The sequence below is a fragment of the Parasteatoda tepidariorum genome, chromosome 8 (genome assembly GCF_982258835.1).
Source record: "Parasteatoda tepidariorum strain Cologne lab strain chromosome 8, Ptep-v5.0, whole genome shotgun sequence".
NCBI lineage: Eukaryota > Metazoa > Arthropoda > Arachnida > Araneae > Theridiidae > Parasteatoda > Parasteatoda tepidariorum.
This window is the reverse complement of record NC_141762.1, coordinates 105824921-105851049: the sequence shown is the minus strand read 5'-3', so window position 1 is coordinate 105851049 and position 26129 is coordinate 105824921. Positions and strand designations below refer to the sequence as shown.

Genomic DNA, 26129 nt, shown 5'->3' with positions numbered 1-26129 from the left:
ATGAATAAAAATATTTGTTTTTCTTTGGGAAAGAGGGAGAAATAGCTGAAAAGCGAATAAATTTCGACTCCGGGGATACGCACACGACTCACTCCGTAACTCCCTTTAATATTAACTTATAATTTTCAAACTCTGCCAGAAATTAGAGTTTTATATACCAAACAATCGTACCAAAGAGAATTTTTATACGCTAATTAGGGGGCACATAATGAGCCAAAATAGATTTCGTTAATTAACCGGAAGGAAGTTCTTTAAGATATATATTCGTGGTAGCAACGTGTGAGTCGTGTTGCGGTTGTTAGCGCCATGGGTAAAGAAGTTGTAGATTCGGTGGTCAGGGGTTCAGTCCTGCTCACGGATTGTTTTTTAATTTTTTTTTCTATTCACTGTATTTTATTTTTTTAAATTTATTTTTCGATATTTCACCGTGATTAAAGGATTATATATGTATTAAAATAATTATTTTTCTTTGGGAAAGAGGGAATAATGGCTAAAAAACGGATAAATTTCGACTCAGGAGCTACGCACTCGACTCTCTCCGCAACTCCCTTTAATATTAACTTATAATTTTCAAACTCGGCCAGATATTAGAGTTTTATATACCAAACAATCGTACCAAAGTGTATTTTTATACACTAATTAGGGGGCACATAATGAGCCAAAATAGATTTCGTTAATTAACCGGAAGGAAGTTCTTTAGGCTATATATTCGTGGTAGCTGCGTGTGAGTCGTGTTGAGGTTGTTAGCGCCATGGGCAATGATGTTGTAGATTCGGTGGTCTGGGGTTCGGTCCTGGTCACGGGTTAATTTTTAATTTTTTTTTCTATTTACAGTATTTATTTTTTTAAAATTTATTTTTCGATATTTCAACGTGATTAAAGTGTTATATGTATATAAATATTTTTTTTTCTTTGGGAAAGAGGTATAAATAGCTGAAAAGCGGATAAATTTCGACTCCGGAGCTACGCACACTACTCATTCCGTAACTCCCTTTAATATAACTTATCATTTTCAAACTCTGCCAGAAATTAGAGTTTTATATACCAAACAATCGTACCAAAGAGAATTTTTATACACTAATTAGGGGGCACATAATGATCCAAAATAGATTTCGTTAATTAACCGGAAGGAAGTTCTTTAAGCTATATATTCTTGAAAGCATCGTGTGAGTCGTGGAGTGGTTGTTAGCGGCATGGCTAAAGAAGTTAGCTGCCTCGGTGGTCAGGGGTTCGGTCCTGGTCACGGATTAATTTTTAATTTTTTTTTCTATTTACTGTATTTTATTTTTTTAAATTTATTTTTCGATATTTCACCGTGATTAAAGGGTTATATGTATAAAAATAATTATTTTTCTTTGGGAAAGCGGGAATAATGGCTGAAAAACGGATAAATTTCGACTCCGGAGCTACGCACACGACTCACTCCGTAACTCCCTTTAATATAAACTTATAATTTTCAAACTCGGCAGATATTAGAGTTTTATATACCAAACAATCGTACCAAAGGGTATTTTTATACACTAATTAGGGGGCGCATAAAGGGCCAAAATAGATTTTGTTAATTAACCGGAAGGAAGTTCTTTAAGCTATATATTCGTGAAAGCAACGTGTGAGTCGTGGTGTGGTTGTTAGCGCCATGGCTAAAGAAGTTATTTGCCTCGGTGGTCAGGGGTTCGGTGCTGGTCGCGGATTAATTTTTAATTTTTTTTTCTATTTACTGTATTTTATTTTTTAAAGTTCTTTTTTCGATATTTCTCCGTGATTAAAGTGTTATATGTATAAAAATAATTATTTTTCTTTGGGAAAGAGGGAATAATGGCTGAAAAACGGATAAATTTCGACTCCGGAGCTACGCACTCGACTCACTCCGTAACTCCCTTTAATATTAACTTATAATTTTCAAACTCTGCCAGAAATTAGAGTTTTATATACCAAACAATCGTACCAAAGAGAATTTTTATACACTAATTAGGGGGCACATAATGAGCCAAAATAGATTTCGTTAATTAACCGGAAGGAAGTTCTTTAGGCTAAATATTCGTGGTAGCTACGTGTGAGTCGTGTTGTGGTTGTTAGCGCCATGGGTAAGGATGTTGTAGATTCGGTGGTCAGGGGTTCGGTCCTGGTCACGGGTAAATTTTTAATTTTTTTTTTATTTACTGTATTTAATTTTTTAAAATTTATTTTTCGATATTTCAACGTGATTAAAGTGTTATATCTATAAAAATAATTATTTTTCTTTGGGAAAGAGGGAATAATGGCTGAAAGACGGATAAATTTCGACTCCGGAGCTACGCACACGACTCACTCCGTAACTCCCTTTAATATTAACGTATAATTTTCAAACTCTGCCAGAAATTAGAGTTTTATATACCAAACAATCGTACCAAAGAGAATTTTTATACACTAATTAGGGGGCACATAATGAGCCAAATTAGCTTTCGTTAATTAACCGGAAGGAAGTTCTTTAGGCTATATATTCGTGGTAGCAGCGTGTGAGTCGTGTTGTGGTTGTTAGCGCCATGGGTAAAGAAGTTGTAGATTCGGTGGTCAGGGGTTCAGTCCTGCTCACGGATTAATTTTAAGTTTATTTTTCTATTTGCAGTATTTTATTTTTTTAAATTTATTTTTCGATATTTCAACGTGATTAAAGTGTTATATGTATAAAAATAATTATTTTTCTTTTTGAAAGAGGGAATAATAGCTATAAAACGTATAAATTTCGACTCCGGAGCTACGCACACGACTCACTCCGTAACTCCCTTTAATATAAACTTATAATTTTCAAACTCTGCCAGAAATTAGAGTTTTATATACCAAACAATCGTACCAAAGAGAATTTTTATACGCTAATTAGGGGGCACATAATGAGCCAAAATAGATTTCGTTAATTAACCGGAAGGAAGTTCTTTAAGATATATATTCGTGGTAGCAACGTGTGAGTCGTGTTGTGGTTGTTAGCGCCATGGGTAAGGAAGTTGTAGATTCGGTGGTCAGGGGTTCGGTCCTGCTCACGGATAATTTTAAATTTTTTTTTCTATTTACAGTATTTATTTTTTTAAAATTTATTTTTCGATATTTCAACGTGATTAAAGTGTTATATGTATAAAAATAATTATTTTTCTTTGGGAAAGAGGGAATAATAGCTGAAAAACGGATAAATTTCGACTCCGGAGCTACGCACACGACTCACTCCGTAACTCCCTTTAATATAAATTTATAATTTTAAAACTCGGCCAGATATTAGAGTTTTACGTACCAAACAATCGTACCAAAGGGTATTTTTATACACTAATTAGGGGGCGCATAAAGGGCCAAAATAGATTTTGTTAATTAACCGGTAGGAAGTTCTTTAAGCTATATATTTGTGAAAGCATCGTGTGAGTCTTGGTGTGGTTGTTAGCGCCATGGCTAAAGAAGTTAGCTGCCTCGGTGGTCAGGGGTTCGGTCCTGGTCACGGGTTAATTTTTATTTTTTTTCTTCTATTCACTGTATTTTATTTTTTTAAATTTATTTTTCGATATTTCACCGTGATTAAAGGGTTATATGTATTAAAATAATTATTTTTCTTTGGGAAGGAGGGAATAATGGCTGAAAAACGGATAAATTTCGACTCCGGAGCTACGCACACGACTCACTCCGTAACTCCCTTCAATATTAACTTATAATTTTCAAACTCTGCAGAGAAATTAGAGTTTTATATACCAAACAATCGTACCAAAGAGAATTTTTATACGCTAATTAGGGGGCACATAATGAGCCAAAATAGATTTCATTAATTTACCGGAAGGAAGTTCTTTAAGATATATATTCGTGGTAGCAACGTGTGAGTCGTGTTGTGGTTGTTAGCGCCCTGGATAAAGAAGTTGTAGATTCGGTGGTCAGGGGTTCGGTCCTGCTCACGGATAAATTTTAAATTTTTTTTTCTATTTACTGTATTTTATTTTTTTAAATTTAATTTTCGATATTTCAACGTAATTAAAGTGTTATATGAATAAAAATAATTATTTTTCTTTGGGAAAGTGGGAATAATAGCTGAAACCACAAAAGTGATTGTAAAGCTGAAAGATTTTTGACCACAAAAGTAGCCATATTTGTGGAAAATAAGCTCCCTATAATTTTGTCTTACGTTTGGGTCCCTTAATGTTAATTTTACTTTTTCCGTATTTCGTGGACTTATCAAGTTCACCAAAACATTTTTTCACACAATTATAAGATTTGATTTTCCAAAAAACAAAATTTTTTTTTCATTATTTATTATTTTGCTCAATAATTGTCAATTTTTTTAACTGTATGGTGTGTAAGTTTTTACGTCTTTTCAAAGCATGTAACTTTTTTAACAAAACAAAACATTTTGACAAAATTTGAACGAAATCGGTTAAATGGTTTCTGAGTTATCCAATTTATAAAAGTCGTATACTTTAAATTTGATTTACTGTGAACTACTCTGCAGATTTCATTCTAATTTTGTATTTTGTCACTTAAAAAAATTTATTTTGTAATTTAAATTTTGCCATAAATAATAGAAAATAACAAATAATTATTAAAAAGTATTTTTCTTCTCAAATTATCTTAGATTTAACGAGCTTCATTGGTAAGTGTAAGATTTGTTTTTAAAATTGCTTTGAAATTAGTGTTAGCAATTAACAAAATGTAAAGCATTTTATATTTTGCTAATTTTTAATCTTTAAATGAAAACGGGGTTTACAAAATCAATTTGTGGTTCATGTTTTCAATGATAAACTAAGTCTGATAGTTTAAAAAAAAATTATCTTCGCGAGAAGAAAATGCGTTTACATTTCGTTCGCATTAAAAGATTTTAAAATGAATCACGATATTTTCGAATTTTGAATATTCAATTCGTCGTTTAATTTATATAACGTGTCTTTTGAGGCAAAGAATTGTTTCCCAATCCCTTTTTTAAAAATTTTATCATGCTCTTCCTTTTACCGGTCTGCTTTTTTTAATACCTCACGCCTCAAAGAAAGAATAGACAGCATCGATTATTTTGTTTATAAAGTACAAATGACAAAAAAGAAAACTTACAGTATTCATAAAAAGAAGCTATTATAACTTTTTCTTTCTTTGAAAAGAATTAACTTAATATTTATTTTTGTAACCGTCTTTGAACAGCCGACCCAATTTTAAGGGTTTACGACTACTGATGTTCAACTCCGTATCCTTGTCGTTTTGAACCCAATCCAGAAGACAAGGGAACTCCTGGATCAAGTATTGGGAGAAATTTGCCTTCATGGAGGACTTTTTGATGGAACTAACACGCATTTGCGTTACATAGAGAGGAAGACCACGAGTACCTCCCACGGTTAGCCTGACAGCAAGGGAACTCTAACCATTGATCAGTCTAACACAGAGGATATGTCACGTCTGCACTGTGGCTACTGAGTAGAACATTAGTAGTCGTAAACCTAATTTGGGTTTACGACTACTAATGTTCTACTCAGTAGCCTTGTATTCTTGAACGAATCCAAAAGACAAGGAAACCCCTGGATTAGTACCCCCAGGGCATTGATTTGCTTTAGGAACATGGAGGACTTTGCGACCCGACAGATTTAACGTGCACCAGTCACCATTAACAACACCCGTCTTCGGCAGACGGGGAATCGAACCCACGACCTCTTGGACATGGGTCCAGTTCCCTACCAACCAGGCTATCCCGGTCCCTTTACTTAATATTTTGGAATATTAATTGCTTATTCCATATAGTAGATGGAGTAAAAAAAATTCTGATTTTTATAAAGTTTTAATAAATAACCCAAAAATGCAAATTTTTTTTTCGTCTCTAGAGGGGGTTCCGGATTTGCATAAGTATAGGCCAACCTGATATTCTGGTTAGTATAAGAGACGATCAGAATAAATAATTGTAAGTAAAACGAATATTATTATAATTTACAATTAAAATTAAATCAAAGGTTAGAATTCCTTTGCCATTAAGGCTCCGTTAGAGATTCTCATGGTTTTTCTCTTCATATAAAATTCTATCAAAAATTTCTTCTAGTTTATCCCAATTTTCGATCTAGAAATTTCTTTGTCTTCTGGGCTGGGTTCGAAATTAAAAAACAAGGAATAGAACATTGATAGACGTAAATCCAAACATGGGTCGGCTTTTCAACACCGGACATAAAATAAAATCATATTCGTGGTTTAAAGACACGATTACAATTTTATCGTAAATTATAATTACTTGCACTCGTTAAATTTTTAGTGGCGAAACAGGTTCAAACACTGCTCCTGAATGCAAAGCGAGCTAAGTGCAATTAATATATGAACTTTCTTAATAGGTTGCATACAAAACATAGTTTAAATCCTTGGAACATTGAACTTAGTGGTCGGAATTAGAGCACTACAAGTTGTGAAACTACTGTTGTTACTACTTTTATTCGCAGTTTGAAGTGTCGAGTGCTACTTTTTTTTGTAAAATAAAAGTAGTATAGTAGTTTGTTACCTATAATGAGGTGAAAAACTAAATACCTCCATGAAGTTCGGTTCTTCATTACTGAAGTAGTAAAGCAAAAGGGGCCCCTAAAGAAGTTTTTGCCCCGGGCCCCAATTAAATTAAGTTGGGCCCTGGAGCCACCTGCACTCTAATCTTCCTGCTTTGCACTACTCTCCCATAGAATAACATGGGGGGGGGGAAACAGTTTTTTGTTGGGGGAAAAAACTGACAGCTTAAAAGCTCATGCTCAGAGCATTAAGTATTACCAATTTCATTTAATTTCAAATTTTTTTTCTTTTTCATATGTCAATACACTGTAATTTCATGGTATAACAAATAAAAAAATAAACTTAACTATTTTCAAAAAACAATTTTATTAAAAAAATAATTACATGTCCGTACATACAAAAAATACAAGTATAATTAAAACAAAGTATTCAAAAATATTTAAAAAAAATATATGTTTTTAACATTAAATGTCAACACTACAGATCAAATTGAAAAATTTACAGATGAAACAAAGAACTTGAATGAATGGTGAACATACTTTTTTAATGGAGTTTAACATACTAAAACTTCGATATAAAAAGTATTTTAAGAATTCAGAATGTCTTACAGCCTTCCCTTAAAAAAATTTAAAAGTTCAGTATCATATTTCAATATATAATTTTTTTCAAACTAACAGGTAATATTTGAAAAAAATTAAATTAATATAAAGAAATTTTAATGTTATGTTAAATTGTACATTTTTGGAAATATATATGTAACATAAAAAGCTTCTATTAATCTTTTTACGTTAGTTTCTTTGCTATAAAACTTCATCCTAATTAATTATTCTAAACGAAATACTTTCTCACACTTTTAAAAGCCACATCCTGTTCTTAAATCTATTTTTGGCTCAACTATGCATTTAATTAAGAGCAGGACATATCTCCCTATACTCTGTGTGGGAAAAGCTAGTTTTCTTTCATAAACCAATAGTAATCCTTATCACTTCCCTTTTCCCCTCAAATATAACAAAATAGAGGGAAATTCCTTTGCTACTTTCCCTAGGATAAAAACTTAAGCACACAGTTTTTGAGTGCGATTTTGAGCTCCGCCTTTGCTAGAAAATGTCTTAAATATACTATGTGAAGTTAATAAAATATGTTTTGCCTTCCAACTGCTATCTGCGTGGCCTAACATCACTCACCATGACTGCTACCCTTTCAAGCCTAGCAGGATAAATTTTGCAGTTGGTTTGGCACTTTTTTTTTTTCACTGGCTCCATTAAAAAAAAAAAAAAAAATGCTTTTTTCAAATAAGTAAAAAATATATAAATATAAAAGGAAAGAAAATAATCGAATGAAGTTTTAGGAGATGCCGGCGTTGCTCGTGAAACAGATATCCTGACTAAAAGAATGAGAATTTCGGGACTTTCCTTCATAATGGATCCAGACGTTGCCTCTACACCGTTGTACCGGAATCGCCGTTAAAGAATTGATGTCTTGGCTGTTTTGGTTTCGTTTTCGCCTACCGTGTGTTACCATCAACAATTAGCTTCTTGCGGATTTACAGCAAGTGCTTGCTCTGTTGCCCTACTTGCTTGCTGCTTGTCGGTCTCATTGAGGATTGATAAAGGTTCAGCATATAATCGAATTGATTTCGTTTTCTGGCGATTTTCTCGAGTGTTCTGTGTTTCCTTGAACGGAAGATGACCAAAAATGTGATCTCAAGTGGTAGCTATGATTCCGCTCGCGTGTGCGCGTGATTCATCAAATATTAGAAGTGATTTATTGGTGATTAATTACAGATGTGATTGGTATTTACTCTCAAAAGTTTAAGTTTTTAAACGTGAATACTTTTGAATCATTTACGCTCATATATTGAAATAGGAACATATAATTTTATGTTTATTGTTCCAAATATTTATTCCGGTAATATTATATTTATCTATTAATATTTATATTTTGATAATAGTTCCATTTATTGATGCTATTATTCAATGGTTTATAATATTATTTGTTTAAATTAAATAATGATATTAAAATTAGTGCTATCACATATTTTTTTTTTCCACTTATGATTCAGTATGACTATAGTTTTAATTATTATTTAAGGAATCACTTTTTATATTGCATTATATATCACAGTGTATATTATATTGATTGTAGAAGTAAAATTTAAATTTTTATTTTATTATGGTGTTTAAAAAAGCAAAATATGTGTTATTCATATATTTAAATTTTTTTTTCTTCCTTCTAAATGTTATATTTAGTTAATGAAATTTATTTTGGTTATTTGAATGCCCTTACTGAGTGGCAAAAAGTACAAATTTAATATGCATCAAAATGTAGAGGATAAACCAGACATACTAGTCTTTGAGCCTGACATTGGTGTTCAATTCACATCCTGGCTCAAACACTTCGAAAAACAAACTCTAGATGCTAAATGTAATGACGAATGGAAAGTTAGAAATTTTCAAAAATTCATTAAAGGTTCAGCTTTGAAATTGTATATTAATAACTGCCTTAATTGTAATTCATATCAGGAAATAGTTGAAATTTTTCAAGAACATTATTTTTCACCTCTCTTTGGCTTAAACGATTTTCAAAATTTAAAATTTTCTGGCCAAGCTAAAGACCTTAACTCATATTTTACTGAAAAGGTAGAGTTAGGTAGAAAGATAGGTTTAAGTAATGAACATATAATTGAGGGTCTATCTATAGATTTGCCTCCCCAAATTAGGACACTTTTGGTTTTAAAAGAACCCAAAACCCCGATTGAATGGCTCACAATTGTTTCGAAAATAATTCATGATGTACCTACGGTCTTACCCCAAACTGAAACTAAACAAAAATTACCAGAATCCAAATTTAATGGGTATGGACCACAATATCAAGGCTGGGTACCAAGGCGGCCATTCTTTAACAACTCGGGTAATCCAAATTATAATCCTCAACAAAATCAAAACTTTTCCCGGCCTAGTCAAAGTTATAACCAACAATCCCAATTTAGACCTAGAATTCAAAATGAAAAGTTTCCAAGAAATGAACAACAAAGTCATTTCGCCCAGGCTTCCCAGGAGTTGCCTCCTAAGCCATGTAAATACTGTGATAAGCTTGGTATAACCAATGCTTATCATTGGGGCCAAAATTGTATAAACAAACCTAATATTTTTACGGCTGAGAATCAAACTCAGCCTAAACAAGAAAGTGACCAACAACAAAATTGTCAATTAATAGTAACGGGATATGTACAAAATAAAAACAAAAACAATATAAGTGACAAAAACCCAATTTTGACAAATAAAACTATCCTGTTAAACATTGATACAGGAAGTACTTTAAATATAATTCCGGCTAAGCTCTTTGAAAAACATAATGTCCTAAAAGAAAGAAAAGACTTTGTTAATGTAAAACAAACAAAAGGTATTTTGCAACTTAACCACACTTGTACTTTAAATTTAAAAATTGGAGATATAGCTAGGTCAGTGGAATTTTATATTTTAAATACTGATCTACCTTATGCCATACTGGGTTTAAAGGAATGTAATGGGTTTAAATTAGTGATAGATTGTGTTGAACGAGTTGTAATGCAAAATCAGAAGAAGCTGATAGTTTTTTCGGATTATAAAAGCAACTTGTCTTTTCACATTTCTCCTGAAATCCAGGTTAATGATTGCAGCAAAAATATCAATAAAGAAAATAAAGCTAAGAATAAAAATAAGGAAAGTAGAAATAAAAGAAACAATGTTAAATCAATTAAAAATAAACAAAATGAAATGATTATGGAAAATAAAAGTTTGGACATAAAAGTAAACAAAAATAAAAATGTAAACAAAGAGAATTTAAAGAAGAATAAAATAAAAAATAGACTTAAAAATAAAGATTTAAATAGCAAAACTGAAAATTATCTTGAGTTTTCAAATGTTCTTGAGATTAAATGTGATAATGGTGCGCAACATTGTCAAAATCATGTTGACGGAATTATGCAAATTCATGATGATGAAAAAAATTCCCAACTTCAGGAAATTTTAGAAGATTTTTCAGATATTTTTGCTAAAGATAAATATGATGTAGGGACAATAAGAATTGAACCTCAAAGGGTAAGATTAACATCAGACTTACCAGTATCCTTACGAGCATACAAAACTTCCCCAAAACAACAAGAGGAAATAGATAAACAAATTGAGGAATTGTTAAAGCATAATATTATTAAAGAAAGCTCTTCTCCCTATTCTGCTCCAGTAACTTTAGTTTATAAAAAAGATGAAAATAAAAAAAGTAGATTGTGTATAGACTTTAGAAAATTAAATCAAATCACTAAATCGGATGCAGAACCATTACCTCTTATAGAAACTCTTATAGATAAATTAGGGAACAATGTTTATTTTAGTAGACTTGATATGGTAAGTGGTTATTGGCAAATTCCAATCAACCCTGAAGACACTGAAAAACTTGCTTTTGTCACCAATAGTGGGTTATATGAATGGTTAAGATTGCCATTTGGGTGGAAGAACGCCCCTAGTATTTTTCAAAGAACAATACGTAGAATACTCACTAAACATAAAGTTTCATTTGCAGCTAATTATTTTGATGATATCATAATTTATTCTAATAGTTTTGAAGAACATTTAAATCATCTAAAGGAAATTTTTGAAATATGTAGATTTGAAAATTTAAAATTAAAACCTTCTAAATGTTCTTTTTTGCAAACTAAAATTCAATTTTTGGGTTATGAAATATGTCATGGTGTAGTAACTCCTGATAACAACAACATTGAAGCAATTAAAAACTTGAAACCTCCAACTAATGTTAAGTCTCTTCAACGATTTTTAGGTTCAATAAATGTGTATAACAAATTTATAAACAATTATGCTAAAATTAGAGCACCTTTAAATAATCTCTTAAAGAAAAATACAACCTGGTGTTGGACTCCCAAATGTCAAGAGGCATTCGAAATTTTAAAGAATGCTTTAGTTTGTAAACCAATTTTGAAAATATTTAACCCTAAATTACCATGTCATATTTTTGTTGATGCAAGTCAAAGTGGTGTTGGAGCAATTTTGAAACAGCCAGATGTTTCAGGTGTCTTACATCCAATAGCATTCCATTCTCGTTCTCTTAGAGACTATGAGAAAAATTATGCAATCACAGAACTGGAATGTCTTGCTATTGTTGATGCATTAAACAAATTTTATCACTATTTATTTGGAAATAAATTTACCATACATACAGATCATGCGGCTTTAGTTTGGTTAAAAAATGTTAAAAATCTGAAAGGTAGATTGTTCCGCTGGTCTTTACTATTGAGTATGTATGATTATGATATAAAATACACAAAAGGCACCTTAAACTTTGAAGCTGACATGTTATCCCGAGATATTCCTGACAATAGTGAACACAATAGTAATGTTGATTTAAATAATGTAAGCCATTTTTCACATCTTTTGCAATTAGACGAAATTCGCGAAGCCCAACAAAATGATAATTTAACTGGAAATTTTATTAAAATAGATAATGTTTTGTGTATACGTAAAAAGGGTTTTACCAAAATTGTTGTTCCATTTTCTTTAAGGCATAAATTACTTGAAATTACTCATAAAAAATTTGGCCATCCGGGAATTCAAAAAACTATTAATTTGCTTACTCCTGTTTACTATTGGGAAAATATTACTTTGGACATTACAAATTTTAACAAACATTGTCATACTTGTCAAATTAATAAAAAACCTAGACAGAAAAGATTTGGATTACTTCAGGAAATGCCCCCAGTTGACAAACCTTTTGAAATAATTGCAATCGATAGTGTAGGTGGTTTTAATTATTACAATTCTACAAAAAAATATTTAACTTTAGTAATTGATCAGCACACTCGATATATGTGGTCTTTTGCATCTAAATCAATAACTACGGAAACTTATGTTAATTTTTTGCACCAAATTTTTCAAATTCAAACCCCTAAAAGTATTTTGAGTGATAGAAATGCCGCGTTTACTTCTTCCCACTTTAAAAAATTTCTTAAACATAGCAAAATCAAACAATTGTTAACTACAGCCCATAGACCCGAAACTAATGGAAAAGTTGAACGTTTAGGACAAACCATTGTAACACGATTAAAATGCAAAATTAATGATTCTTCTAAAAAAGTTCCTTGGCCTAAATTATTAAAAGAAGTAACCGAAGAATACAATTTAACTCCACATTCAGTAACTAAATTCCCACCAGCTTTTTTAATGTTTGGCACAGTCCCATTTAATCATCCTTTATCCGAAGAAATTTATCCACCAGTAGAAGAAGCAAGAAAAATTGCAGTTGAAAGAACTGAACAATATCATGAGAAAAATAAAATTTATTATGATGCAAGATTTACTCATATTGAATTTTCCCCTAATGATACTGTAATGTATGAAGATTTTAAATATCCCAATACTAGGAAACTTACCCCAACTTTTTCCGGTCCATATATAATTCTTGAAAAAATTTCTGATGTTAATTACAAAATAAATAAAAAGAATATTCATAATAAAGAAAATTCAGAAATAGTTCATACATCAAAATTGCGAAGGTACCACCCACCTGACAAACTGAAATTATGTCACGAATAAAAAACATGTAATTATTTAAATGGAATTGATTATATTTTATATTGAATTTAATGATTTTTCATTGTTGAAATAAAATTAAAGAACACCGAATATGACGACAATACGCATAGTTCAATATAACATGCGGTCCCCTTTTTCTGGAAGATCCGACCTTTCAAAGTTTCTTCAAGTTCAACGTTTACCCAAATCTAGTAGGATATGGGGCGATGGTAGTTTTGTCTCTGGTGAAAACCAAAAAAATAAATATTTATGCACCTTGTTGAATCTAGGATCTTCCAGCACATTATTGTTGAGAATAGGGATTGTTTTCCTCCTTTTGGGGAATACAGCCCCTAATCCAACAAAACAATTTCCCCTAATATCACTGAAGTCTTAAACTTCAGATTAAAGACCAAGTGTCAAACTTTTTATTATCTCATTGAAATAAAAATATTGAAGTCTTAAACTTCAGATTAAAGACCATTGTGTCAAATGTTTTTTTTCATTTTATATTGAAAATTTTTTTGATAAAAAGTGTCAATTTGTATTTTTATATCTCATATCACTTGCATTTTCATATTTTTGTATCTTTCTTGTTATTGAATATGAATATTTACATCTTTTAGGAAATTTTTATAGATTTTCTTGTCTTAAGTGAAAAGATTATTTTAATTGTGTTAGTATGAGGAATAACTTTATTTACTGTGATTATAAAGAAGGACTGAAAAAACTTAATCACAAAAAATGTTTGAAAATGGAGATCTAACACTTCATTTCAATAGTAGCACCACTTCAAAATTTTTTTTCTTCCTCTAACTCAGTATGAAACTTTTTTTTACATAGTGTGAGAGTGTGTTTTTTTTTATAATTCATGTTACTTTATATCTTGTTGATTTTACAAATATTATTATTATTATTTTAATTGTGTCATCATAAGGAAAGTTTTGCAAAGGGATAATTTTAAAAATTTTTTTGATGTTAGTTAAAATTTTTCGGAGAGGGGGGATGTAACATAAAAAGCTTCTATTAATCTTTTTACGTTAGTTTCTTTGCTATAAAACTTCATCCTAATTAATTATTCTAAACGAAATACTTTCTCACACTTTTAAAAGCCACATCCTGTTCTTAAATCTATTTTTGGCTCAACTATGCATTTAATTAAGAGCAGGACATATCTCCCTATACTCTGTGTGGGAAAAGCTAGTTTTCTTTCATAAACCAATAGTAATCCTTATCACTTCCCTTTTCCCCTCAAATATAACAAAATAGAGGGAAATTCCTTTGCTACTTTCCCTAGGATAAAAACTTAAGCACACAGTTTTTGAGTGCGATTTTGAGCTCCGCCTTTGCTAGAAAATGTCTTAAATATACTATGTGAAGTTAATAAAATATGTTTTGCCTTCCAACTGCTATCTGCGTGGCCTAACATCACTCACCATGACTGCTACCCTTTCATATATATATATATATATATATATATATATATATATATATATATATTGTATTACAATTTTTATTTAATTATACATACTTTAAAAAAAAATTTCTTACAAAAATTCACCAATATTTTCAAATATAATAATGTTCATAAAATTTTTATTCAGGAATATATCTCAATATGATTGGTTGAAAAGTAACAAATTCATGCCAATTTAGTTTCAGAATTGCCTATCAACATTGTAATTTTTCCAACAAAACTTTTAAAAAATCACTTTTCTATAGATCCAAGAAATTCCGCTCTTTTGTCTAATCTATTAATAGACAATTTCAAATTGTAAAAATTTGTGATTTGTTGAAGTGTGGAACTATTCACAAATAATTCTACTAAATGATTGAAGTATCTTATAAATTCCACCCGCTTTCTTCAGAATTTTTAGGACTTTTAAATATTATAAAGACAAAAAACTTGATTGATTAATTCAATAACTGCAGAATTTTAAAAATGCTGAATTTAGGAGTTGTATTCAAATTAATATTTTTTAAATGACATTTAGTTGCATTTAAAATTAGCGATACTTCAATCAAAAATATTAAAATCTAATTTTAAAAATATTTAATTTACAATTTTAAACTAAATTTTAAATTTTTTAATGGGCTCATAGTATGAAATTACTTCTTTTGGGAGTTAATAGCTAACCTAATTTTGAAACTAATAAAAGAATTTTTTTTTATTTAACGTATACTTGTTTTAAGTTGTACTTTTCATTAAATTTTAATCCGTGATTTGAAAAACGTGTTTTTGAAGTTTTTTATGTTACAGGGTGAGTAGCCAGATTTTTCAACAAAAAATAAGCACCTTTTAAGTACTTTTTAAGCACCCAAAAATATTTCCAATTACTCTCCAAAAAAAAAATCGTAATTAGGATCTATGCAATAATAAAAAACATTTTCTTCTATCGTTTAAAGTTCTTAATTTATAAACATAAAATCAATAAAATTTAGAAACATTGTCAAAAACTTTAAATAATCATGATAAAATAACAAGTTTCTGATAAATATTACAGAGAAAATTGGGAAAATCATGCATTTTCTGAAATTTAGAATGACATTCAATATGGGAAAGAAAAAATTTCTTTTTAAAAATTAGAAAATTAAGCACTTTTTACTAACCTCGAATACAGAAAGCACCTTTAAATGCTTTTAAAAAATGTAAATAAAAAACAAGCACCCTTAAGCCTTTCTTAAAAATGCTATGCACTCTGTGTTACTATGCAAAAAAACATTTTTTCCCCATAACTATTCCTTGATAAATACAAAAGTATTGAAAAAATGAGACTTGAATAAATGCATTGATATTATTTAACAGGAAATACTGTTTGGAAAGGAGGAAAAAATCTGAAATTATCAAACAAATAGTAAAAATATTATCAACAATTTCAAACACGTGATATAACTTGATATAAAGTCTTGAGTAAATGATATTTACGAGCACTTACATTTAAAATGCATAAAATAAACATTACAAAATGTGGTTCAACAAAGAGTACAATAAATATTCATTTTTGATCTCCACTAATCACCATAAGGACAAAACCTCAACCAACGTCGATCCCAAACTCTTGTGGCAGCTGATCGTACTACAGCTTTTAATATGGAGGAACTGTAACATCTGTAAGAAACAACATATTCTGTAATAATTGTAATCAAAGAAATACAAATTACACAAAAGCCCTGCTAATCTGAATGAATTGGGAGATTGACTGCTCACATTGTTAAAATCCATAATTCAGATAGCAATTTTTGCTGTCATAATCAAAGCTGTGTCAGGTTTCCCACTCAAATTTAGAAACTAAATTCCCATACTTTTTCAGGGAAATTTTACAAAATTCCAGAATATATTTCTTCACCATGAGGCAAGATATGAGGTCATCAGATATATAATTTTTTATATAATAAATTACAATTACTTTTTGATCAAACATACATCACATATTATTCTTGTAAAAAATGACATTTCAGTTGATGGTTTACCATGTAGATTTTAAAATACACAAGTATATAAATTGCAGATCAAAGCACGATTTTAAGCACAAAATCTGAAAAAATTAAAACTCAAAGTAACATAATTCATCAATAAACATATTATTAAAGATGTAAGTCATCTTACATCTGATTAAAAGCCAAATTTAATTTATGCAGAAAGCTTAAAAACATAGTATTAGAACTGAAAATATTGTTAGATTGAAGAAGAAATTTAAAACAAATGTTTAAACAAAAAGTAGCTTTTACAAATTAATGATATAATTTCAGTTATAATCCAAAAAAAGTTTAACCTTGTAGCAACTAAGTTTTTACTAACTATTTACTTTTTTGTGAAAGTTATTCACTTTGAAACTCATCGGCTAGTTATTATTATTTTTAAGATTTGTTTAAGGTTTTTGCCAAAACTTGAAAAAAGCTTCAGACAAACCTGAAAAATAATCAATTTTAAAATTGATTATAACAATTAGTAACCAATGAGGCTCAATGTCTAACATATATTTTTATTATTCTGTGTAAAAATTTTGCTACGATTAAATTTTTTTAGAAATATTAATATTGGAATACTAATTTGTGAAAAATATTTTTTGTTAAACAATTTCCTGTTTCAAATTAGTTAAAAATACTTTTATTTTTTACAAAACTTAATATTTTGCAAATCTTCTATCAAGAAATAAGTTTCATTGCTAATTGAACAAAAGTATATTTTATTTCTGACAAAATATTGCCTTTTATAACAAAAGTGTAATACAGAATTAAATTGAAATTTTAATGAAGATTCTGGAAAAGTCAGGAGATTTTATTACTAAAATTGAGTGGAAAATTAAATTTATATTATATTCATTTTCAGCTTGTGCAGACACCAAAACAAATTCAGACCTAGACTAGATGTCATTCCAAACCAGTAAATTGAACTGTCTGTAACACTTAATTTAAAGACTGATGAAACAAGGAAAAAATTAATTATGTTCATCATGCTAAATATTTTCTAAATAAGTAGTTTTTCAATGCAACATTGAAGAAATAAAATAACAGTGAATTTACAAACCGTTTCAATTTTGGGTTTACGACTACTCGCCTACGACTTCAGCTCTGTCGCCTTGTTATTTTGAACCCAATCCAGAAGACAAGGGAACTCCTGGATCGAGTATCGGGAGAAATTTGCTTCAAGGAGAACTTTTTGGTGGAACTAACCTGCATTTAATTTACGTGTAGAGGAAAACCACAAAAACCTCCCACGGTTAGCCAGGCGACATAATTATACAATATTAAAAAACTATACAATGAAAACTTGTTACGTATATAATTTTACAACAAACAAAAATTTCGGTTGAATACTGAGAGCAATTAAAATAATTATTTTAATAATTCTTCTTCCCTGGTACATTGTCTTACAAGTGATGGATTGCGTCTTAAGCTAACATGCCTTACAATATCAGTCTTGTGAAATTGAGGAATGGTTCCTTCAATGGTGCGAACTTTACTGTTGTACCGTAAAAACTCAGGTTGGGAGTTGTACTCAAACTGTAAAGGTAAAGAGTTCATGAACAAGGTTAGTAGTGAAATCTTAAAAGAAAAAAAATAAGCATCTTTAAGCACTCAAAAAATATTTTCAAGCACTATACACATTAACAAAATGCAAAATAATTTTTATAAACTTTACTTGATCATGATAAAATAACTAGTTAATGACAAAGAACTCTTTGATTAAGAGATTTTTCGGTTCAATATCAGGAGGTCTGAATTTGAGAATATTTTGCAAAATTGAACAGAGTTGTATATGATAGAGCAATAATCTCACCAAACTCAGCTCAGTAGACACTCATACAGACTCACGAGTATTTCTTGAAACATGGACACTAATGACCGACGGTCTGATTGTTGTTGATTGTTGAAATGGGTTGTGGCTAAATGAATTGTGGAAACGTTGCATAGAACAATATGAAAAGCACATATGAGAAAACCACATTTTGCATAATACGTGGAAAAAATCGATAGGGTAAAGAAAGAAATCTCCATTTCCAAAAGGGAAAATTAAGCACTTTTTAAACACCCTATGAAAAAAGCACCTTGAAGGGCTATTAAATAACGAAAATAAGCACCTTTAAGCACTTTTTAAAAACGCTACGCACCATGATGAACAGGGCTTGGCTAGCAACACCAAAAATTAACATATATTAAAGCATCATTATAAGAAAACAAATAATATAGTATTATTGTTTTCCAGTAGATTCCAACAGACTTTGGAAAATATTGATCTTCAGGAAACAATACATCCAAATTTCCTTACACTAGAAGTGGGTTTCCTAATTTGAATGTGAAATCTCAAACTTTTTATTCATCCATTAATATGCACAGTCATAACTATTCTCTCTAATGATAGACAAAACAAAGAAATTTAGAACTTGAATAATCAAGACACTTGTAACAAAGCAATGATGTAATTTGATACTCAGATTTATTATAAATTATCTCCATAAGTTATTAAGAAAAATATTTTATACATACAGTAGGACCTTGATATGATGTGAGGCTGTCAGATTGGACAAAAACATCAAAAGTTACAAAATGTCATTATATCAAAGACATAAAAATTGCCATTATAACTGAAATTCCCATAAAAATGCATACAAATTTAATTGCATTTTTTTTATTTTTGTTTGTTTACTCTCATCTTACTAGAAGGCTACAACCCCTGCTCGCTCCGCTCACCAACCCCCACAATCCACTCTCGCTCATCATTGTTTACTTCTTCTTAAATGTCAATATTTTCCACAAACATGCAGAACATTTTGGTTTCTAAATAAACAATCATTTTAGCTTTATGCAAGAACACTTGCTAACATAACGAAATGGACGATCACTTGAATTTGTAAAATAATCCTTTCTTCTTCTTCTTCTTGGGCACTACAGCCTATGAAAGACTAAGGCCATCCCAATAAGTTTTTGCCATCTTGATCTATTCTGTGCCATGGCCTTCCAGTTAGTTATTCCTATTATCTTTAGGTCCCTCTCAACTGCGTCCAGTCACCTAGTCGTTGGACAACCCCTTTTTCTTGTACCTACTAGTATAAAAAAGGTTAAATTTTTTTTAGGGGTTTTGGTCAACAGATGTCCCAGCCATCGAATGCGATTGGTGTTAATAACACAAACTAGGTCTGGTTGTTTACACTTTTTTTTTTTTTTTTTGAGAGAGAGAGGAGGATACTTAGAAGAATTTTTGGTGCAGTCTATGAGAATAACGAATGGCCCAACCTTTACAATCATGAGTTATATTATGTGAAATAACCCTTTGGACTTAAAAAAAAGTTGATCCAAAAGAACAGACTATGTGTGACTCAATCAGAAGAGATTAATGAAAAGAAATTTTACTCATTTACAAAATTTATACCAATTCAAATAGAGAAAGGTTATCAGGGGGCTGTCCAGACATTTTGTGAAAGGTCTTGTTTTTATAAAATTGTGAAAAAACTACTCACAATTTGTGAATATTAAACAAGAGGTAAGTCGTACTCTTTCAAACAGGGTAGTACTTTTCTGAATTTGTGCAAATAGGGTCTAGTTATTGCAAAAATTGCTAAAAGCCTTTTCAAGAAGTTTTTAAATTGCAAATAGATACAAGATTCTGTTCAACAATTGCTGCTTCTAAATTAGAGATGCAACATACAAATATTTGGCATTTAGCCTATACTGCTCAACACAGAATATTCATCTCAGACGAATAATGGAAACAAAATCACTCACATATTTAATAATTTCATTTGACATATTTTAAATAACACAATTTAGTTATGTATCACTCTTAATGTGTTACGCATTAAGTAAACTTACAATTCTTAAATTTATAATATTTTATTTAAAAAATTGCTAGAAATTAATTTTTATTACATAATAATCTATTATGCAATGTTAAGAATAATTAATTGATTATGAATCATAAATTGATCAATTATTTATTTACAAAAAAAAATATATAATTTAATATCAATAAGAATGTGCACATGATGCTTGTAAAAGTAGAAATATTTTCTTAGAATACTACATTTGGAATTTAAACATAGGGAAACTTGGAAAACTTAGTTCGTTTCGAATGGTCTTTCTTTTATTCCTGGGAAGGGTTTCTTCAATTAACAAAACAATAATGAAGATAAACAAATTTGTGAAGGGTCCAATTAAAAGATAAATTATTTTGTGAAGGGTCCGTTTTTATGGAAAGATATTTTGTGAAGGGTTCGTTAACGGATCCAAATTTCTTCTAAACAGACCCCTGGTTATTAGCACTCTTTAAGTTTTATTTAATATTTTTAAAAACTTCACTGTAAATATTAAGATTTATATCTGACAACACATAATCTCTCTCTTTTTTGTAATGCTTGATTTATAACTACTCATACGTGAGTTAAAAAAAACTAATAAAGATTTCGTGGGGAAAAATAAATTTTCTACAACAATAGATAATATTTAAAGTAAAAACTCTGAAAAAAATCACAAAAAGGCACTTTTATTTGCAATTATTCTATCAAACGAATGGGAGAACAGTTTAACGAGGACCAATACCGCACACCTTCAGTCCCTACGCAGGTTGATCCAAGTGGTCACTCACCCTCACGCTGCCCGCAGCCAGTGATGCTTGACTTCGGTGATCTGCAGGGAACCGTGTCTTAACGATCAGTCCACTGCGGGACCTTATCATTTCTGATAAATAATTAAATTAAATTAAATAATGACTGAATTATGAACAAAAAACAAAGTAAGATTTAATTTCTTAAAAATAAAAAATTTTGATATTCGATAATATATTTAGCTAATTAACAAATAATATGAAAAGAATATTTTTTTAAAAAAATTATTATACTCCCTAATAAAACGAAGTGCTAAATGATTTAAAAAAATTAATAAAATACGCAAACCTTTCAAATTTTTTTGTATAAACAAAGTTGATTGACTTATGTCCAAATCCAAATGACAAAAATAAATTTTGTTTTAACTTTATTTCTAAAAATAAAAAGAACAAGATTTATAAATTTAAAATCAGTAATAAAAACTCATTAAATTATTAGAAGTTTCATCCAAAAAGTTTTTAATAAATTAAAAGAAAGTAAAAAAATAACCTAACAAATTCAATTCTTTATGGGAGCCTAAATTAGATTGCTGATAATTTTCACATTTAAAAATAAAAAGAAGTTTTTTTTTAAAAAAAACTTATCTAATTAATGAAGAAACTCTTCTTTATATATTCTGTTCAATAATAGATTGCCTTCAGAACAAGGTAACATCGGCGATCACGAAGTTAGTCCCACTGAAAATAATCTACAAGAAAAGTCGCGACAAAGCAAAAAAAAAGCTAAGAGGTGCGAAAAGGAACATGCGATATAACGATATGTGTTCTCAAAACTCTGATTCTACAGCTCACCAATCAAGGCCATTTCAACATAACGAAACGAACATCGTCTTCCACAGCGCGAGTCGACATCGGAACGTAAGAGAAGACTCTTATATCGTTATCTTATATCCTTGCGTGTCTTATATCGCTATATCGTTTTGCGCTCGTTGTCTTTACTCGACGGCTTAAATCAGATTTCTGTTGCATCGCCTTGAATGAAAGTCGCTGTATCGTCTTGCCGATATATGTGTTAAATCGATATGTCTCGATACATCGATTTATAGCCCAGTCCTATTTACGATAGTGACTAGATAATCATAAAATATAAATCATAATATAAAGAATATAAATCATAAAAAAACAAAAGAAAAGTGATAAATAATTACACTGTTATTGATCACAAATGCAAGTGCAAAGTACACACCTAAAGCTTGTGTTCCTAATTCAATTATCGGTACAAGCACTTGGTTCGGGAGAAGGCTACATTCATCTGCAATATAAATTTATATTAAGTATTAATTGCATAAATTATAATTTTTTTTGTTTAAATTTTAAAATAAAACATCTAATGAAGTACCCAAAACTTTGAATGAGAACTAATTGGGTGCACTAATTTTCTGATTAATAAAAAATAAAATAAAAGATCTTTAAAAAAAAATGTAGGTCCAATTTAAATAAAATAGGAAATTTAAAATGAAATCAAAGAATAATGAGGGTAATATGAAACATAATGTAAAAACAGGGCAATTTCCATAATGATAAAAAAGAGTTCGTGTTCATTGTTTAGAAATGATCTAATTATTTATACCTGTTACAAACATATGTATGATACATAAAAAGAAAAATAAATAAACATTAAATAAGCTAATGTTCGAACAAGGAAAATAAATTTGTGCAATGCTTAACTTGTATAATTCTGATAGGATTTATATTTAAAAGAAATACTCAAAACATTAAATACTTTTTATTCATAAGCAGATAAAAAAAGGAATTGTTTTTAATATGAAAAAAAAGGACCATACATTTTCCAGCCCATACAAAATAAATCCAAAATGAAATTAAAAGTTAAGATTTTTTGCTCATATTACCCTGCAATAAATTCTTAAAACTTTAAAAAGTGCAGTAAGGAAAAAAGAAGTAAATTCAATCTAGCCTGCCTTTAAAATCATATTTAAAAATATTTTTCATTGCAATTTTTTTGATCGCAAAAATGGTATATTTTGATAATTACAATATTATTATAATTTAACTTTTAAAGTATTATAAAAAAATGTTTTTTAAATGCAGTAAATAATTTATTTTTCTCACAGAATAAATATCACTTTATAGATTAGTGGGCATTTTCCTAATGTTTACTTTCTTTATTACTAATAAAACCTTCAAAAGGTTAAGATAAAATAAAAGAAAAAGTATATTTAGCAAACAAAACAAAGAAACAAACGTATATTTAAGACTGGCTTCTCAATTTTTTAAGTGCCGAAAATCAGTTACAAATTACTTCAGATTAGCCTCATTTATTTAAGCTAATATGAAACATGATCTTATAAATTCTGCAAAATTATGCTTTTACATAAGTAAAACATGAACACAAACATTTTTATTTTGAACAGACTAAACAGTTAAAAATATTAGCCGCAAATAACCTAATATTAAAAACTTTAGGAGCATATATATTTAATAAACTCCTGGTGGATTTTTTGACATTCCATTACAAAATTTACAAGGGATCCAAAAATTAATTGGATGAAACAATCTATTCTGCACTTTGTAACATAACACCTAGTTAATTTCAGCACTGATTTAATTAATTAATTTACTATTAAAGTATCACTAATATAATTAGTTCAAATAAAATAACAAATAAAAGGAACTAACATTCATACCTAATAAAGTATTCTCAGGTTCTGAACCATGTGCAATCAGAGTTTTTGTCAACAATTTAAACAAAAGTGATAGAACATCCAAATTATCTAAAATAATAATATAAAACATTTAAAATGCACATAGAATAAAATATATAAATTTTTAGTGTACTATAATGCAACAATTTCATAAATATGGGCAAATGAAATTTTTTTTTTTAACTGTTCAAATGCATAATTTTTTCTTCTTCTTCAAGTTAAATAGCTGCAAGCATTAGAGAAGCAATTACAAAAAGATTTTGTGTATTTTTGTTGACAACATAAAAAGGAAATTTTATAGTAGCTAGGGACTTATGTTCAGTAATTTTTGATTCAAATGGAGTTATATAAAATTTATAAGAAGTATATTGAAATATCAAATTTATTTTAATATCAATAATACTTGAAACTATGTTACAGCTTTCAGGGGTCTGTCTACGTTATTCTGTTTTCATGTCTAAAATTTCACAATTTTGTGAAAATTTAGACATAATTTGTGAAAATTAAAAATAGTTAGCAATCTCTGGACAAACATCTACATGTTTTTTGTTTTGTTTTTTAAATTGCTAGTTTCAAATCTATTTGTCACCTTGTCAATTGGAGTTGGCGCGACAGATCACAATGTGGAAATATCCCCATTTTTAATTAAATTTATGTTGGGAAGAAAAGGATAAGATCTGATAGTGGGGTTACACCACGTAGCTCGATTGTGTTGAAATTAATTATACAATTTTTCTTCACGCCACAAGGAATGTCATATAGCCACAAAAATGTATGAGATGCGACACCAACAGAGAAGGGGTTAAATACAATTTTAGATTTCTAAAATTGATTTTAAGAAATTTTGCTACCTTTTTAAAAATAACGGGCTAAGAACCAGACATCCTGTTTAAATTTGCAATACTTATACAATAATTTAACCATTTCAGTTAGAGATATTAAATACTTTAGTTATAATATTGTTTTTAAATAATATTAAGCATTATTAATACATTACATCAAAGCTTTGATTAGTATACGTAAAAATAATAATAATGAAATAAAATAAATCTTATTTTAATGAAAATATTTGATTTTTATAAAATAATCATGCCCTATAGAGTAAAAAATTATGTTGCGATAAAAGAAAATGTTTCCTACATTGTAGCTAATGATTGTCCACTTTTGGGATCCCATAGTTTTATAGGTTGTTGAGAATCTTTGTTGCCAGATACTATGAAAGATTTCTGAGGATGCCAATCACAACATTTAACATCAGCTCCATGACCTGTGCAACAAATCATTTCACTAAAATTAATTCCTCACAAAAACTATGTATTTTTGAAAAATATTCATAAAATGTAAGTTGCATAACAAATTAGTACAGTAGAAGATCCACATGATGTAATTATGTAAACCGTCATTCTCTGTATAACTCTAAAATTATTATCTTTAAAGCAAACAAAAATCAATACATTTGTTGGGTTTAATTTCTAATCCTCTTAATAATTTAAATTTTTCCTGCAAATAATAAAAACTTTAGGTCTTATTTTTGTATTTTAAAGTACTTTTGTTAAAAAATTATTTTAAAGCATTAATATTGATCTGACATGTTTATTAAGTCAGTTTAATTATTTGGAAATGATCTATGCAACAAAAAATTTCATATAAAGCAAAGCTTCCTGTTTCATGGTTTGCATAGTTAAAATCTTCCACTGTATAACAAAAGTATGGAGTATGGAACGTTTTCTAATCTAAAAAATTTTACACATTTATATATATATATATATGAATTAACAAATTAAAAATAGATTTGGAAAAAAAATTAACTTATGATAAAATATTAACCCCTTCATAATAAAAAATAAGTTATAAAGTTAGGCCTGTAAACATAAATAATTTTACCAACATTTTCTTACATTAGTCCAAAACATGGACTGTGAAAAACTAAAACAAATAACAAAATATTTATCTGTTCATTACATGCAATAAGTAAAGAAAAAGCATATGATATGTAATTTGTTACATCCACCTAAAATAAAATTACTAATAAGGATAAAGCATTTTAGTATTCTTGTAAAAAGAATGGCCAAATAATATTTTAGTAAATTTAATCAAGACATGCGAAATAATATTTTAGTAAGTTTAACAAAATTAGTTTTAGAATATACGGAAAACAGTTTAAAATCGCTGTGCAAAAATTCTATTTCAATACGGATTTTTTTAGGGAACTTACTTTTAGGGAATTTTCAAAAATGATGAAAAACCAGGAGAATTTTAATTAAACCAGTAGACCCGGAGAAAATGCCAAAAACTAGTAGTCTACTGAAAAATCCAGTAGAGTTGGCAGCTATGTAAAAATAA

The 26129-nt window shown here is 29.2% G+C and overlaps 1 long non-coding RNA gene across 2 annotated transcripts; it reads right to left on the bottom strand.

Annotated features, from left to right (window-relative positions):
* Positions 1–15994: 15994 nt before the first annotated feature.
* On the bottom strand, positions 15995–25116 carry LOC147806630 (uncharacterized). Of its 2 annotated transcripts, none has more exons than XR_015436055.1 (5): positions 24927–25116; positions 23769–23855; positions 22310–22375; positions 16231–18026; positions 15995–16131 (listed from the first exon to the last, which is right to left on the bottom strand). It is a non-coding gene; the product is annotated as an uncharacterized LOC147806630 (long non-coding RNA). The 2 variants fall into 2 exon arrangements; XR_015436056.1 differs by having other exon boundaries at positions 16447–18026; positions 24927–25113.
* Positions 25117–26129: the final 1013 nt, after the last annotated feature.